This window comes from Paramisgurnus dabryanus, chromosome 21 (genome assembly GCF_030506205.2).
Source record: "Paramisgurnus dabryanus chromosome 21, PD_genome_1.1, whole genome shotgun sequence".
Lineage (NCBI taxonomy): Eukaryota > Metazoa > Chordata > Actinopteri > Cypriniformes > Cobitidae > Paramisgurnus > Paramisgurnus dabryanus.
Genome location: NC_133357.1, coordinates 21,599,283 through 21,614,276, shown reverse-complemented (window position 1 = coordinate 21,614,276; position 14,994 = coordinate 21,599,283). Strand labels below are relative to the sequence as shown.

General features: G+C 36.9%; 1 protein-coding gene and 2 long non-coding RNA genes across 3 annotated transcripts in view; 2 read left to right on the top strand and 1 right to left on the bottom strand.

Annotated features, from left to right (window-relative positions):
* cntn3a.2 (contactin 3a, tandem duplicate 2) overlaps positions 1-14,994 on the top strand; it is a 134,710-nt gene that overhangs the window by 62,028 nt on the left and 57,688 nt on the right. The window lies entirely within an intron of this gene.
* On the bottom strand, positions 3,577-12,037 carry LOC135775775 (uncharacterized). The gene is made up of 4 exons (XR_010543938.2): positions 11,901-12,037; positions 10,655-10,749; positions 10,311-10,346; positions 3,577-4,158 (listed from the first exon to the last, which is right to left on the bottom strand). It is a non-coding gene; the product is annotated as an uncharacterized lncRNA (long non-coding RNA).
* On the top strand, positions 4,205-13,381 carry LOC135775774 (uncharacterized). The gene is made up of 5 exons (XR_010543936.2): positions 4,205-5,406; positions 5,563-5,622; positions 7,370-7,408; positions 10,581-10,777; positions 12,736-13,381. It is a non-coding gene; the product is annotated as an uncharacterized lncRNA (long non-coding RNA).

Genomic DNA, 14,994 nt, shown 5'->3' with positions numbered 1-14,994 from the left:
AATAACAGGACACAGCCCTCTCTGTCTTTGCGCACCGGTGTTCTCCTATGGCTTTTGTAGTCACATAAACACGTGAAATGGACTCACACACCTCTTTTCAACATTTCCCATAAGAACATTGATTTTGCAACATTTTGAGTGGGGTGGCGTGGCGCTGTGGCTCTCACTAATGTTAATCCAGTATTGATTGGCTGGTGGGAGATGAGGGACCGTGGCCACTCTGTTGACAACATGACAAAGCCACGACTGAGGGGTTCACCGGTGGAAAAGCCTTCAAGCAGGCGGTGAAAAAGGCCAGACTGAGACCTTTGTCATCAGCTCACAGAAAGAGAGAGAGAGAGAAGTGGAGCGCTCGATGAGGTCATAGAGGACAGCTTTCTGACAGCAGCCAATTCCTTCACTGGCCCTCTCTAATGATGTTTGTGTTGGGGCCAGCTGCCCTCAATGGGCTAATTAGGTAATAGAGATGCTATTTAACAATGCTTTAGGCTTTAGCATGTTAACTATGACAGTGAATAAGCAGCTTTATTTTCGGCGTTGGATAACGACGCTTCTCGGCAGAGCAAATACAACGGACAACCCAATTAGTGTAAGTCTATTAGCATTATGTCATTACTGTCAGAAAATATATGGTTCGTATAAGGACTACTTTAAAATGCTGGATCCCCCCCGTAAAACCCTATCTGTGCAAAATGCATTATAAATGCATGCATTGCTTGATATTAGGGGGAGTATATAATTTGTTACATGTTTGGCATGTTGTTACATGCATTGCATAACATGTTTTGCTTCAAATTTAACAAAAGATGGTTTATGCATTATATACAACGTTGTGGTAATCTGTATTTTTTGGTCAATCCAGTTGCATTATCTTTAATTTATGCATTGCACCTTTATTCAATGTGACTTACAGTGCATCAATATTTTTTTTTATTTTATGTTTTTTTTTTTTGATAATTCATTTCAGTACAATCACACAGTATATTTCAATTTACATAATGCTCATTACAATCTCAAAGTGTTTTAACAAATACAAGTATGAGCAATTACATGCTGTGTTTTAAATATAAATTGTATTCAGTTGTTTCAAAGTGTAATTTTTCCCTCTTTTACAAAAAAAACAGAGAAATAAATAAATAAAAAAACAAATAAAATAAAAAGACCAAATAAATATATATTAAAAAATCTAATGAATAGAAAAAAAACACAATTTCTGGTATCTATATTTTTAACACTAAGGGCCAGATTTACTAACAGCTTGCGCACACCATCATTTTGGCGTTAAATAACGACTGTCGGGATTTACTAAAGGCGCACAGCGGATAATTAGTGCTGAAAAGGTGTGATCTAGTTATTTTTGCCACTGACCTTTTTGCATATGCATTTCTAGGAGTTTCCCTTCCAGAGGAGGAGATTATTTAAATGATTCACGCAATGCGATTTACTAATGTTTGCGCATGATGTTACTGGTATTTGCGCCATTATTTAAAACCAAAAGAAAGCATGTCTAAAATCATTTTACGCCTGAAATAGCTGCAATTGTAGCTGATAAAAGGAGATGTGGCAGAGTCAGTACAAGGCAGAGGATTTTTTCCACACGTAAAAGTTAATTTGTAATTCCAGAAAAACATATTATTCAAAAATATTGTTTGCCAAGCCAGGAGGAGAAGTCATACAATACCAGGTGTTTCAAAACTTCTTGTACTTTTGGTTCTTTTCAGTGTAGAATACTTTGGCTTTGTTAGCTGTGATTTCACATCCCGAATTTTCATCTGCTATGTCCGTGGTGCTGAACTCAAGCGCATCAGGCGTGAGCAGATCACCCCCACATCATCAGCTCTGCTTATTTGCGACCCTGAACTAATTTGCGCTGCTCTTAGTAGATTGCGTTGAGATCTGACTCAAAATAGAGCTGCACGGTTCTGTATAAAATGAGAATCACAATTCTTTTGCTTAAAATAAAGATCACGATTCTCATGAACTTTGTTAATTTTAAAGATGTACAACCCCTGAACATTAGTTTGACATTAGTTTTTACAGGTGCGAAGAATTATGCTTCTGAAAGTTTAGTGTAGATAATCTTTCATTTCAGTTAATGTTAATTGTGTTTATGTATTCATTTTATTTAAAGAAAAAAATTTAAATATACATTTTAAGTAGACATGGATTAACATTACTTTATGGTAATGAGCTATGACGTGGTTCGGCGGCAACCAATTGAAAGGCAGAAACCCTCGCTTATGAGAGAAAGATTCCAGAGAATGCATTCAAGCATTTTTTGATGCTCTCACTGGTGGCATGAACGTCCATCGGGTGAATAAATGTACATGCACGCTTAATCTTCACGCCCACTACACTTGGACCAAATACAGGAAAACGTAATGTAACTTGTAAAGTGGTCAAGTGCAAAGACAGCAAGTGTGGTTATTTGGACGCAGCCAAATGTTTTCCCCTGTGATAGAAATCCTTTTGGAAGGGATAAGATCCAGAATAAGATCCTCTTTTTGGTACTAAAACAACGTCAAAGTTCTTGTCGGACGTATCTGCGCATTGCTCTGCCTTACTTATTCTCTTAAGTTTCTCTCTATCTAACTTCTTGGTAAAAGCATCCGCTTTACCAGTGGAGCGAACACAAGTACATCTGGCTTGCGCAATAATAAATGTGATGTCAAGACGTCATTGCAGCCGCTGTGATTGCGTGTTGTTGAGACAACTGACGAGACTGTCTTTCCTCCTTATTTTCTTTATTTATTTTTCTTTATTATTATTATTATTTATTTTTATTATTATTGTAAATCCCTCATAACAGAATGTTTGTTCTTATTTTTGTATAATACTATGTTCTCAAATGTCAATTGTTACTGGCATAATGTTAATAAATAAAAAAACTGCGTCTTTCCTCCTTAAAAGATAATTACCTGAATCGTCGAAATGGACTGGATTAAGATCGTTTAGGCCCGGGATTCCCAAAGTGTGGTACGCGCACCCCCAGGGGTACGCGAGCTGCCACCAGGGGGTGCACGAGAGGAAAAATGTAATGGCGGTCTTTTTCTTTAAGTGGGATTTTTCCATACAATAAATAAATAAAAAAATGAACAGTAAACATTTCCTTTGTAATCGCTTTTATTTTAAATAAAAAACTATAATTTATTAGTTTTTGATAGAAACGTAGAAGACAGCTGCTGTCTTTTTCTACGCACTGCTCTTCTGTTATGCACTGCAGCCGCTATATGCGTGCCAACTAGTTTCATTCATTCCATATATATTATAAATATGCTTAACTGACTGAAATCAGGGAAACTGTCATGTGGGACGTCTTATGATAAAGTTGTTAGTCACGAAGGAGGAGAGGGACCAAGAGAGAGAGACTTTTTTATGGCAAAAATAGAAATAATGAAATGTGACGAGACATGCCCTTACAGAAAAAGCACATGCATTTCACATGTTTTTCACATGTTGTTCACATGTGGTCACATGTGACCACATGTTATCACATGTTATCACATGTGGACAACATGTGCTCACACGTGGACAATTTATGCTCACATGTGGTAAATATGTGCTCACATCTGGACAATATGTGCTCACATGTGGACAATATGTGCTCACATGTGGACAATTTATGCTCACATGTGGAAAATATGTGCTCACATGTGGACAATATTACCACGTGTGAACAACATCTCACCACATGCTGCAACATAATAGCGCACATGTGGAACATGTTATAACATAAAGCACATGTGAGAAATGTCTTATATAATGCAATAGTTTCAACATGTGGATCACATGTTACCAAACCACAAGTAGGCTAATGTTTGCGTAAACATCAACTTTCGGCTTTACTGTGCATCAACAAGTGTGATAATGTGTACTTTGGTTCCAATGATAAATTATATAAATACATTTGAAATCTGCATAAAGGCAATATACACACAAATGTGGTGGCAGATTTTTTTAATCTTTATTTTGACAAAATGATCTATTTACAAAAATTGACAACATATTTTTAAACAGATATTTGGTTGCTGGCAGGTGGCAATGTTGTAATAGAATAAGACTTAATATTTGGAGAAGGGTTTGCAGACATTATTGTCAGTCCTAGTTGCAATAAAGGCAATGGAAGCTCCTTTGTGTCATCACCTTGTCATCATCAACCTGGAAAAAAGCCACCCTGTTACAGTGCATTATCATGAAAAAAATATGCATGAAAAAAATATGCATTAATTGCAAACTTGCATATCCAAGGAACACAGAATTATTTGATGGCTCTGCTGTGCAAATAAGGGGTATATTGATCCGCATTTAACCAATCCCAGTGAGCATGCGCAAGCACACACGCACACACGCGCACACACTCCTCTTTTTTTCTAGGCGGTTCCAATCTGTTCTGTGTATTCATCTTTTTTTTACAGTCTGTCGTATTCATTCATCCAGATCATCCAGTCAAAAGGCTTTTTCGACTTCATACGGCGCCAAAAGAACTGACAGGCTGACGATGACGTCAAAGTATCGCGAAAGCGATTCGAGGAGTCTGCTTTCAAATCGCTCTCGCGGAACTTTGACGTTGTACGTCTGTCAGTTGATCTGGTTTAATGTGATTCGCGCTCTTTATCCGTTGCAACTTGCTGTCTGAGGTAAATAAGACGAGAAAGTTGAACCTTGCTCATTAAATGGATAAAAGAAAACCATGTAAGAGTTGGTTTGGATAAATATGCGAAGGACAATAAATGTTAAGTGACCCAAAGACGGTTGGTCTTGTGGACAACGAGGAACAAACCGCCTAAAGGCGGTTGGAAAGCGTTTCCAGCACAAATACTCAACGTGAACGGTAAGTGAATTTCATTTAATTCGTTTATTTAACTTTTATAGGTTTTAAGTCGCCTCATGGTAAACATATTTATTTGATAAGTCATGTTTAACATGCTACGCAGACTGCTATTTTTAAATGTTGAGCTAACATAAATGGGAAATATAACAAAACGCGCCTTAAACTGAACTCAGACCAGCGCTTGCACAGCAGTCTGATAGGACCGATCTCCGAATTGATACACGTGATAAAACCACAACCTGTGAGTAAAGTTGTTAAAAAACAATGTCGTTTGATAGCAAAAATATCTACAACAATGTATTTTTGAGGTGATTCCTTACTGACAGGAAAGTTCATCTGACAGAAATAGGTTTAAGTTAATCAGCTAACTTATTTTTAACAAATAAATTTCCTTTATTAAAAAGGAAAGTCTATAAATATTTTGATGCTTTCATTTATGTTATTATTTTATACTCTGCAAGATACTGTTGTATAATCACTTTTGCTTTACTTCAATACAGAGAGCCTTGGACAAAAAAAGGCAGAGTACCAGTCAGTGGTTAAAGACACACAAAATGTGGACATCAAAACAAATGGTATGTTATGATATAATTGAGAGATATTGTCCTTCAAATTAAATATTTAATACATTTCCGTTGTCATGCTCTCATTTTGTCTCTTTTCTTATATCTTTTCATATATTACTCTCATGTGTCCTCTGTCCTTTTAAATGTGCTTTGGTGTTTTGTAAGGCTACATTTGCTCGTGAGGAAGATGATAACGAAGAGGATGAGACTCCTTCAAACCATAAGGTGAATATGCAACCCGGTATCACCCCAAATTAGGGACGTTTACATGCAACCAAATAATCCGTTTGTAATCATATTGATGGCTCAATCGTATTGAAAAGTCGTAAACACCTTAATCAATATGATTGAGGACGATCGGATGCAAATTGGATCGTATTGAAGTGGTGTACTCCGATCTGTGATCCGATCAGCAGGAGAAAAGTATGCATGTAAACGCGTGAATCATAGTATTTTCTAAATCGGATGCAAAAATACATTGTGCAAATGCGCTGAACATTTGTGCTCCAAGTTCAAGTATTATATTTACCTCTTATATCACATGATTCTCGTCACAGAAACATGCAACAACAAGGTAATGCATCACGTAACGTTAATAGGGTCACACGCTGTGCACGCAATGTACTAAATTCTGCAGCGTTTATGTGTACTTTTAAAACATTAGGCTACTTAAAGTAATTAATATAGCGTTGTGCCTTTTAAAATGTGTGTTTTCATTACCTATATCTGAAAACTTCTTAAGAACAACTTTCTAACTCAGTTTTAACTTTTATCCAGAGATAAAGCGTGAACTCGACGAGAGATGCTGTCCACAGCGTAGCGTGGCCAAGTCCTCTGCTTTTTTTCGAGTTTAGATTTGGGCTACTGTTTAAACTGTTTCCAGCAGTTGTTTTTTCTGCGGGTTAAAGATTAAATTATTTCGTTGCTTAGTTCTTCGTATTTGGGCTGTGAATAGTCTGTGGGCTTTTGGGCTAGTTTTGAACATCCATTCGGATGGTTTTGATATGCGAGTCTGGCAACGCTGGCGGTGTGCTTGTGCAGACTGTCGGTTCGGACTCTATATAATGTACATGTAAACGAACATTTAAATCAGATTGCAGTGTTTAGGGTGCATGTAAACTGTATCGTCGTAACTTTCAATCGTATTAAATTCAGTCGGATTGACAAAATTTTGTGCATGTAAACAGAGCCATTGTGTAATAGACAGTTTGGTCCACTAGAGCACGGTTTTTTCAAACTGGGGTCCCTCAGGTTGTGGTCTAACTGTACGTTAACACTGCTGCCGACTTGAGCTTCCAAAAAAGCTCAGGCCTCCTGGTCAAGGACATTTGTCAATAAGTACGTGGAAGCTTGTTGACGCTTTGGCCGCTCTGAAGTCTTTGTCACCATGAAATGTTTCTTCGGAATCAGCTAGCGAAGAATGTCTAGGCTATATTCCGATGGTGTTTTGCTGCTGCTTGCCGCTGAACCCCGTCATACCTCATTACCATAAAGTTGAGCTTCTTTCAACTTTTTGATTGATGCTCTGGTCGCTCAAAACGCGACGCCGATGGATTTGACGCTCCTTGCAGCTGATAGAAGTCAGCTTTCATTGTAAATGAATGACTTCCGGTAACTTTGGAAGCTCAAGTCGGCGGCGGTGTGAACGTACAGTAAGAGATTCCCCAGCAAATTTCAAGGGAAAAGACAAATCAAAAATGGTAAACGTATACACAGTAGTAGCAAAGTATTTGAGTTTGTAAAAAAATTGCTGAAAACATAATTACAATGTTTCTTTACAAAATATGGATAAAAGCTTTAGGAAACGGGTCTTTCGCTAAAACTTTATCATATGGGGTACTAGCTATCATACCGTTAAAAAACTCCTGCCCTAGCAATACCTGGGTTTGTAAACAGCTGATAGATGTGCAATTTTTCATAATCATTATTTAAAATACTGCTGACCTCAACACTCCATACACTTCTTTTTCAGATAGTGGATGATTCACACTCAACTGCAAAGCAATGAAAGGTAAGCCAAATAAAACAGAACCTGTTTTGTTTACATTCACTTGCTTAAAGGGATAGTTCACCCAAAAATAAAATTAGGGAAATTGACCCACTCTCCTGTTGTTACAAACTTGCATCATTTATTTGTGCTGATGAACACAAAGGAAGATATCTTGAGTAATGTTTGTAACCAAACTGATCAGAGGCCCCATTGACTTCCATAATAGGAAAAAGAATACTAGAAGTCGATGGGGCCTCTGATCAGTTTGGTTACAAACATTACTCAAAATATCTTCCTTTGTGTTCATCAGAACAAAGAAATGTATCCAGGTTTGTAACAACATTAAAGTGAGTAAATTATGACCATTTTGGGGGGAACTATCCCTTTAATTTAGAGGTGCCCAAACTAGGGCCAATGACCTTTAATTTGGCATGTCATGCCACGTGAGATAAGGAAACATCATTGACGCAGATGTTCATATTTCTAATTAAACAGTTTTTAAAATGTAATTTTTTTTGTTTTATTTGTACATTACAAAAATGTAAATTGAAATTAAATGCAAGGAATTAAAATGAATACATTTATTTTTAATGTACATGGATACTTGAAGGTGTGCATCACGAAACTCAACGAACTCAGGTACCCTGCACTATAGGCTAATAATGGGGAGGTCGAGGGAGTGGCACACAGACAAAGGAAAATGTAAATGTAAAAATGATTGGCAAAATTATTTTCTCAGTTACCTTTGAAAATAAAACTGTATTAGTTATGCATAAACAGTAGTGCTGTGTTCAAAATATTGATACGAAGATACATCGTCATGAACGCCTGACGATGCGCGCATATATACCTCACCTTCCGTATCGATTCGGATGCACTTTTGAAGGTAGCATGACGAATCGCTGTTGATCGAAAATACGCATATGACTCGCGGAATATGTAGAGTTAAAGTTAAAGGGCGCACGGGTCTGCACAACTTGCAAACTTCTATTAAATACAGTAGTATTAGGTTTGACTGCATTTGTATACATATATTCATAGATATAGAATAATTAAATGAGAGACAAATATAATGCTTAGAGTAAGGCACTATATTTGTAAATCTGCTTTAAAAAAAACTTTATTTAGGTATTACTTAAAGTATTTCTACGAATTACCCCAAAAGCTAATAAATGAATGTCAAACACACAACAGTTACAACACTGCTTATTCAATGTATAATAAACAGATAATAATAATAATAATGTAACTAAATTCTGAACAAAATGTTATTCAAAATATTATAGTATTGTGATGTGCATCGTATCGTGGCATTGTATCTGGATATGTACCGTATCGGGAAATTGTTGGCAACAAAGTAATGTTTGCTTATTTTTTTAAATATTAGAAATTTATAAATTAGGAGAATCAGGGCAACTTTAATTTTAATATATAACTAGGGATGGGTACCGAAACCCGGTATTAAACTGGCCCCGGGGCTAAATTATGAAAGACCGTAGTATCAGTAAGATCTGAAGCTATCGGTTCTGCTTTCGGTCCTGGAGAAAAAAATTAAAATAAATGTACTATGTATTCTTGCTTAATAATGTTTTCGTGCACATTTTATCTCACCAAACATTTCTAATTTGCGATAAAATCAAGACGTTTGCCTGTGAGATCAGAGATCTCTCATGCGCGCCGCGGAAGCTGTCGGTCACACACAACGAGCGTGGCGCACGGCCACACGCAAATGTACAACAGCACACAACTCCCGCTTTATTCAAAGAGTGACGATGGCGGATAGAGGAAAATGTTCAAAAGTGTGGTTATACTTCACTAGAGTTGATGCAGACAACGCTCGTTGTCATACAGGTAAGTTCAACAAGATGTTTGCATGTAAGGGCGGAAACACAAGCAATCTGTCAAAGCATCTTTCAGAAGTGCATTACGTGCAGTCAGAAACTGTCCCAATTCAAGGGCTGCGACCTTCTAAGCATGCAACCTTACAAGGTGAGCACTTGGTCTTTCAAGGTGGCAGCCTCAGAAGTCCGCGAAGAGAACTGAAATGAGACGGTCTAAACCTCGGAGGACCTATAATTTGCGTCACCTGCTGCACGCGCCCACCGCGCCTGTCAGGCATGTATGCTATGTTGAATCAACGTTGTTCACCTTATTTAATATAAATGTACCATCTCCCTAATTGGTTTGCTTACCTTACGTTAAAATTCTGTTGATTTCTTTTGGGAGAAATGACGTTATGCATTCAACATATTTTCTACTTGTTTTAAAATCCTAAATAAAGAAAAATCAGTATGTAAACATTTATTTGGCTAAATGCTCAGCACTTCAAGTTAGTTTAAAAAATACCCTACATATAAATATCTTATTTAGAGTATTATTTCTGCAGCTTTCACGCTGGTGCATTAACAAATATATGTATATTATTTAGAAATGATATCCAGAAATTAATTTGTAATGATGAAATGCAGACACATAATTAACTTAATCATGTGAACATAGGTTCATGATCAAATGTTAACATTGGCCAAAGTACCGATAAGAATACCGTTAAAGTACCGGACCGTTAAGCAGTATCGGTAGTAATACCGTTAAAACCTTAACGATACCCATCCCTATATATAACACAGCAACATTTACTTTAAACTCTCGGCTCTTAGTCAAGTTGGATTTTTGGCCCTTGGTAGAAAAAAGTTTGGGCACCCCTGCTTTAATGTGCAAAAAAAGTATATTTTAGACAGGCAGTAAAAGTTAAGAGAAAACAAAACACAATTCTTTGTTTGTCTCTTAGTTGTACTGAGCAAAATTAAAGAAGCATAGGTTTTGTTCTTATTACTTTCAGGGCAACAAAAGATTCTACAAAGTTCTCCAGGCCTTTAAGGGCAAAGTCCACCCTTACAAGAAAATTCTGTTGTCATTTACTCACCCTTATGTCGTTTCAATTCCATACACTTATGTTACTCTGTGGAACACAAAGAAAGGTATTTCTATAATACCTAGTAATATAAACAGATTGAAAGATGAACAGAATGTAAGGTTTTACTCACAATATTGAAGATTGACATAATGGTAAATTGGTAAATAATGTTTATTTTGGGGTCATCTGTCCCTTTAGTTGTTACACTATTGTATTTAAAATATTTTTCCAAGGTGGGCTGGCCTGTTAATATAGGATTATGTTTTTTTATCTTTACAGAACACATCTGTCACTAAATTGAACCCAGTCACCTTGGATTATGCCCAAAAGTGTGAGAATTACAAGAAACTCACCAGAACTGTGATGGACTCCATTTCCACCTTAGAAAAAATGACAACATGCTCCGTCACAGGGAAAAAAGGGACCACTGGTGAACAAAGACAGAGTCCTGACAGAGAAAGTGAAGCTAGTAATAGGTAAGGATGTTACAATATTGTGAGTTTTGGGCAAATTATAGTTTACCAACTTGTTTACACAAATATTATTCTTTTTAACTATTACATTCCTATTCTAATGTTGCTTTTCCATTGCATAGTAGGGCTGTCACTTTTGAGAAAAATCAAATTCGAACGGTTTCGAATATCATGCAATGTATCCGAATATATTCGAATATCTAGCAACCCATGGCATTTTAAGAACCGGATGGTTTATTTATAGTTCGAATACGGATATTTCACGTCATGTTCGAATGCATATTCGAATATCGAATAAAAAGTGACAGCCCTATTGCATAGTACCCCACGGTTTGGTTTAGTTTGGGTCGGGTCTGCTTACTTTTTGGAGCTTTTCCATTGGGTGCAGTACATAGTACCCGATACTTTTTTTCGTACCACCTCGGTTGGGGTTCAAAGCGACCCGAGCTGATACCAAACGTGATGCGAAAACACTGTAGATCACTGATTGGTCTGAGAAAATAGCGTCATCCTATAATGTAGATTAGCTTTACCTGTGCTAGCTTGCGCTGTCTCGAGCAAACATGTTGTCATCTGTGCTCTGCTATAAGTTCCCAAACTCCCTTTTAGGGATGAAAAACATCCACAAGTTGAGAATCAGGAACACCATAACAGTTTTTTCCAAACTTGCAGTTTTTGGCAGAACATTCACATCGAGCACTTCAGCATTATATGCTTAAATGCAACTTCATTGAGGCTCAGCGGAGCGCCGTCGACTGACGCCGCGGTGTTTGAACAGAAACTGTCATGTGAGACAGAGGTAACGTTAGTGATAAACGCGATGTGCAAACATCTATTTGTGGTGGCCAATTTTAATTTTGTGGCGGACTGAGAAAATAATAAATGTATGGAAATGTACAATGATGCTCTCACTTGTATGATGTCACAGTCTGCAGCGCAAATATAACGACACCCCTATAATCCCTCCCACTAGGAAGTGATACTAAACTCGATGGAAAAGCTAACCACGCCAAAGTGAGGTGAGCTGACCCGACCCAAACTAAACTAAACCGTGGGGTACTATGCAATGGAAAAGCGCCATAAGTGCAGAGTAAGATCATACACCAATACAAATAACAATACTTACTAGGGTTGGGTATGAAGAATCAGTTTCATTTTAGAACCGATTAAAACTTTAAAGAACCGGGGATTCGTTACGATGCACGCATTTTGATTCTTTTGATCGATTCCTGACTTTTCTCATGCATTCTCGCATGGTGAAACAGTAGTGAGCATTTTATTGTTGTATCTACCTGTATATGCCAGGACCTGCGACAAGAACAGGTGTTTCATTATGCACATGCATAGTTCATCATAATCAATATTTAAAAGTTGTAATGCTAACCAAATGCTGCCATAACCACAAAAAATAAATAAACCCACACGATCATGGTTTCATAATCGATTGTCGATGCCACATTCGAGTGGCCATTCCTACAAAGACCATACAACTAAAAACAGCTAATCCTGAAATTCAAAAAGAAAAAGTAAATGCTATCAAGAGAGACTAGGGATGCTAAACAATTAATCGCGATTAATCGTTAGCAGAATAAAAGTTTTTGTTTAAATCACATATGTGTGTAAACTGTGTATATAAATATTTATATATATAAATATGAACACATTCATGTATAATTTTAAGAATTTTTTTTTTATATATTAAGTATTTCTATTTATATATAATATAAATTATACAAAAATATACAAATGTATATACACATGTAAACATTTCTAAAACATATACATGCATGTGTGTACATTTATTTATACAAAGGTATTATACAAAGTTCACACACATATATGATCTAAACAAAAACTTTTATTCTGCTAACGATTAATCGCGATTAATCGTTAAGCATCCCTGAGAGAGACTGATGCTTGAATTGCTCTAATCTTTATTTATTTTTTTTATCCTAAAACAGGGAGCCTGCTGGAAGAGAATCTGAGGACTGATGCACATATAACAATGGACATGCATAAAGACACATCTCTAACAATGGACATGCATGAAGACACATCTCTCTCTCTCTCTCTCTCTCTCTCTCTCTCTCTCTCTCTCTCTCTCTCTCTCTCTCTCTCTCTCTCTCACATACACACACACTCAGATATACAGTTGTTGTTGTATGGACAGCATTTTATTGATACTTGTTTTTTTATGAATATGTTTGGATACTTCTTATAATTTTCTGTATGTTTGCAAATAAATTCTCCATTTGAATCAGTTTTTCCTTACAGTAAAATGTGTCTTATGTCAAAGTCACATCATGGTGCCTTTATTTTATAACACCGACATCTTAGCAAGATTATAGCTTACCCTTGGGGTCAAAGGGTGAGTTTGAGTCCTGGGTTATGATAAGCAATTGTATGGCCTACTTTATATACTTTAACTCTCAAGTTCACATGTAAAAAAATACGTGATCACATGAGAAACCCATGTGATCACATGTGCATAATGTGATGACAATTTTTTGTGCTTCACATGGAAATTCACATGTGATTCACACAAAAGTGTTCCAAAAGCACACATTTCCCATGTGCAAAACACATGTTCTGCATGTGATTCTAACATGTTTTCATGTGTCACAAGTGATTTTAACATGTTTTCACACAATAAATTTCACATGTGAAATATGTGCTTTTGGAACATTTTTGTGTGAATCCCATGTGAAACACATGTGATCACATGTGCATAATGTGGTGACCATTTTTTTTACATGTGCCACATGTGATCCACTAATTTCACATGTGTTTCACATGGGATTCACACAAAAATGTTCCAAAAGCACACATTTCACATGTGAAATTGAAAGGGAATTTGCATGTATTTCACATGTGAATTTGCATGTGCTTCACATGTGAGCCCATGTGTTTTACATGTGAGCCCATGTGTTTCACATGTGAATTTGCATGTGTTTCACATGTGAATTTGCATGTGTTTCACATGTGAATTTGCATGTGCTTCACATGTGAATTTGCATGTGCTTCACATGTGAGCCCATGTGTTTCACATGTGAGCCCATGTGATTCACATGTGAATTTGCATGTGTTTCACATGTGAATTTGCATGTGTTTCACATGTGAATTTGTATGTGCTTCACATGTGAATTTGCATGTGCTTCACATGTGAGCCCATGTGTTTCACATGTGATTCACATGTGAGCCCATGTGATTCACATGTGAATTTGCATGTGTTTCACATGAGAATTTGCATGTGTTTCACATGAGAATTTGCATGTGTTTCACATGTGAATTTGCATGTGTTTCACATGTGAATTTGCATGTGTTTCACATGAGAATTTGCATGTGTTTCACATGTGAATTTGCATGTGTTTCACATGTGAATCTGCATGTGTTTCACATGGGATTTTGCATGTGTTTCACATGGGATTTTGCATGTGTTTCACATGTGATCTCATGTGTTTCACATGGGAATTCACATGTGATTCACACAAAAGTGTTCCAAAAGCACACATTTCCCATGTGCAAAACACATGTTCTACATGTGATTTTAACATGTTTTCATGTGTCACATGTGATTTTAACATGTGTTCACACATTAAATTTCACATGTGCAAAATCACACACATGTGATCACATGTGGCCACATGTGTATTGCACATGTGAGCATGTGTATTGCACATGTGAGCATGTGTATTGCACATGTGAGCATGTGTATTGCACATGTGAGCATGTGTATTGCACATGTGGCCACATGTGTATTGCACATGTGAGCAGATGTGTTTTGCACATGTGAGCACATGTGTTTTGCACATGTGAAATACATGTGCTTTTTCTGTAAGGGTGGGCACAGGATACGCGAGCAATGTGTTTTCATGCATGGTAAAGAGACCGCCAATGAATTATATAATAAAATACATAAATACTTACTGTAGAGAACTTATTAAAAGCTTTCATTTAATTTTGTTTCAAACTTGAGCTGTTATAATGAATCTGCAAACTATTATACACCTTTTGTGCGAACAGTAAAGGCTTTCGTTAATGTGTTTGATGGGTCTGCACGTGACGCACTGGTAAACATGAGGAAACCTCTCATATGTCATCTATTAGCTGACGGCAGTAAGTGTACGTTTTTTACCACAGTAAACTCGAATGGCGTCTAAATATCACAGTGGTTAAACGCATACACGGGGGCGCGCATCATCTACGCTGAGCGTAGTTTC